The sequence below is a fragment of the Cnephaeus nilssonii genome, assembly GCF_951640355.1.
Source record: "Cnephaeus nilssonii genome assembly, chromosome: 3".
In the NCBI taxonomy this organism is placed as follows: Eukaryota; Metazoa; Chordata; class Mammalia; order Chiroptera; family Vespertilionidae; genus Cnephaeus; species Cnephaeus nilssonii.
Window position 1 is genome coordinate 71,579,396 of NC_137074.1, and position 3,627 is coordinate 71,583,022.

At 43.1% G+C, this 3,627-nt stretch overlaps 1 pseudogene across 1 annotated transcript; it reads right to left on the bottom strand.

The window, feature by feature from the left end:
* Nucleotides 1–2,283: 2,283 nt before the first annotated feature.
* Nucleotides 2,284–3,138, bottom strand: LOC307097067 (histamine N-methyltransferase-like; annotated as a pseudogene). Its single transcript has one exon. The product of its transcript is annotated as a histamine N-methyltransferase-like (transcript).
* Nucleotides 3,139–3,627: the final 489 nt, after the last annotated feature.

Sequence of the window (3,627 nt, forward strand, 5' to 3'; positions counted from 1 at the left end):
CCAGTTGCCACAGTTAAAATGGAATTATTTATTCAAGCATTTTATCTGCATCTGAGTATTTGACAATGGTGGCAAATAGCAACATAACAAATATGGGGAAATGTTCTGGGTGTAATTTTTTCACTTTTGACACTTAATTTCCTGTCACACATTGATTTCTGATGACACAATTTCCTGTCACACATTGATTTAAAAACCTTCAGAATCCCAAAACATTCCTTCTATTTGTTTTTTCCTTGATTCCTCATTAGATTTCTCTGACTTCCCTTGGATACTATACTCTATTCACTCTTCTTCGCATCTAAATATTTTTTATTATCCTAATTTAATTTTTTTTTGGGGGGGGCATATCAAACCAACAAAACATGTATCAATCAACTAAAAGACCACTCAAATTTAAATATATGTACATAAAACCCAGGACTGTTATTTTTTTTTTTCTGCTCACTCAACAAATCAGTCAATATATCTTTCATATTTATAATTTTCTTGTCATTCTTTTTCTACTGTATTGGTCTTGGCCTCTTCATTTTTTGCCCATATTACTGCAATAGTTTTTTCTTTTTTAATGTAATATCCTAAAGTGCTTACTTTTAGTAATCACTGAAAATAAAATAGAAACTAGAATGGAGGAATGTACAAGACAAATGCTTCTTCACAAAAGGGGGAAATCAATAAACATACACTTTCTTAGTGTTCCAAGTATCAGTAAACAATAGTACATACTTTATTGGTGTTCTAGGAAATTCCAGTACAATTAACAAATGGAAAGAATTTTATTGTTAATAAACGAATAAAACAACTTTGTCATGGTATTTAGCCTGCAGGTGGTTTCTTTACCTGGAGAAGGGTTAGGATAAGGTCAGTAATATAATATATGACTAGAGGCCCGGTGCATGAATTCATTCATGGGTGGGGTCCCTCGTCCTGGCCGGCGATTGGGGCCAATCAGGGCCATCACACCCAGTCCTAATTGGGTCCAATTGGTGTGGGCTGGCCGGGGGGGAGGGACCATGGGAGGTTGGCTGTTGGAGCGTACTGACCACCGGGGAAGCTCCTGCATTGAGCGTCTGACCCCTGGTGGTCAGTGTGCATCATAGTGACTGGTCAAGTGATAGAGCAGTCGACCGGTCATAATGGTCACTTAGGCTTTTATATATATAGACTAGGGTCCCAGTGCACGAATTCGTGCACCTTGAAAGGAACTGTGGGCCACGAGGCTATGGTGGGCACAGGGGTGGGTCTCGGCCCATCCTCTGCACCCCTGCCCGGCCCCTCCTGCCACAGCCCCCGGTCCCCTTTCTGCTGGCAGCCCCACTCCCGCTGCTGCCGCTCCCACATTCTGACTGTGCCAGCCCCGCTTGCACCCACTGATGGTGCGGAGCGATTGGGGCCAGCGCCAGCAGCAGGTGTGAGCCGGGCTGACACCATTAGTGGGTGTGAGTGGCAGCTGCTGCCCCGATGGTCCTTCAGGAGCAGGGGGAGGTAGAGAAGCCCTCAGGGGCGATCAGGGCTGGCAGCCGCCGCTTGCACTCACTGACGGTGCTGAGCGATCAGAACCAGCACTGGGTGCCAGCAGCAGGTGTGAGCAGTGGCTCTGATGCCAGCAGCGGGTGTGAGTGGGGCCATTGCTGGCAGCAGGTGTGAACGCTGGGCAGGACCGCAGTGCATGGGAGCAAAGAATTTTCAACAACCACCAAAGGCTCGCCCCAATGATAGCAACCAGTGCCCTGCCTTGGTCTAGTGCCCCTGCTCACCTGCTCCACCATCCTGCCGCTCCCGACGCCCACCATGTTCGGTGCTCTGCCGCCTGCTGCTGATGCCCACCATGTTCCGCGCGTTCCCCCTGGTGGTCAGCGCACGTCATAGTGACTGGTTGTTCAGTTGTTTGGTTGTTCTGGTGGTTCTGCTGTTTGGTCTATTTGCATATTAGCGTTTTATTATGTAGGACTAGAGGCTCAATGGATGAAATTCATGCAAGAGTAAGCCTTCCTTCCTGTGGCTGCTGGTACCAACTTCCCTCTGGCAGTGGGGACCCGGGCTTCCCTCACAGCCCTGGTTTCGTCCGGAAGGTCATCTGGAAGGACATCTGGTCTAATTAGCATATTACACTTTTATTATTATAGATAGTACATGGAAGTCCAAGAATGTCTTGGAATTTTTCTAGATTTTACATATAAAAGGCAATTATTTATATTTTGGGATATATTTGTAATTTTAATACAGAAATAAATGATCAACACTTTAAAATTAAGTTTTTGAATACACTCTCATGATTGGTATTTATGCCTCAACTACTATGAAACAGACTGTTATTGAAAAGAACCTTTCCTTTTTTTTACACTGAATTCAGGCTCTTTCAAAGCTTTCACATTTCTGCTTTTAGATCAGGTGGTACTGTTATATTAAAGTTGCACATTTCTGTCAAAAAAACCCAAAGCAAATCTCCATTTTCATTGCCATCAATGAAACAGTCAGAAGGTCATAACACTCATACTTAATCCCCAACTTGTCCAGCATCTGAGTGAGATTGGTCGATGTGACATGCTGGCAGAGGTCATTCCAGGGTAAGTGGGATCCATACTTTTTCCTTGCTTGTCCCAGCCACTGGTTCCTGAGACAAGAATAATGAGAATTTTAGCCTTGGTATCTAAGAGACTATGGAAGAATTTCAGGATAATTGGGATGTCTTTTACATAATACATAATCTGAATCATATGAATAAAGTCCCTTTTTTGAAGTTCTTTTTTTCCATCATTCTATTTTGATATTTAGATGATGTCTCCTTATACCAAGCAAATTTTAGTATGTCCTTGTGGTCTTATGATTTGGCTTCAAACTCTTTGTACTTGGAAATTTGTTCAACACTTGGTTCAACAACTTCATTGTTGATATGAACTCCTGGGTATTGAGCCTGCACTTTGGAGAGAATTTGAAGATCAATTTCATCACACCTCTGTCAATGCTTAGAATCTTAATTTCTGATTTGTTGTCTCTGATCCTTGCAATTCTGTCTGGCAGCTTCTTGTCTGTGAATGCCCGCATGCACTGGCATTCTGTGAACTTGTTGAGAAACCTCTGAAAAGATTCCACATATCTGCTGTGATCAGGAAACAGGTTCCTCACGGAAGAGGCCATATTTAGTTTTCTCTGCAGTAGCTTCTTATCAGGTCTCCCTGTCTCTAGTTTATCCCCTTGCTAATTTCTTTTATTCAGCATGGCTAGTATAATTTCCCACTTTCATCCTGGAAATTTCCTTACTTAAAAACAGACAATGCCTGTTATTTATTTATCAATATGAATCTCTTTAGCCTTTCTACCTTAAAGTCAAATACTGACCTCTGACCAGTGGGGTGTGGGCAGAGATTGATGTCCTTATCTTCATGTCTGTACCACAAAACCTCCTACACCACTGGCCACAGGCTCTCTTCCTTCCACCATTTGCTGGCTGAATGTAGGGCATCCAGCAGGGAACTTTGTGGTAGGAGATCTAAAAGATTAGGGTCCTTGAGTAACTTCATAGTGCAGAACTCTTTGTCCCTAAATTCCACTCCCTCAATGATGTTAGCAAAACAGACAAACAAACAAACAAAATTACATTGTGTGAAGACAATGGGACTTTTGGGG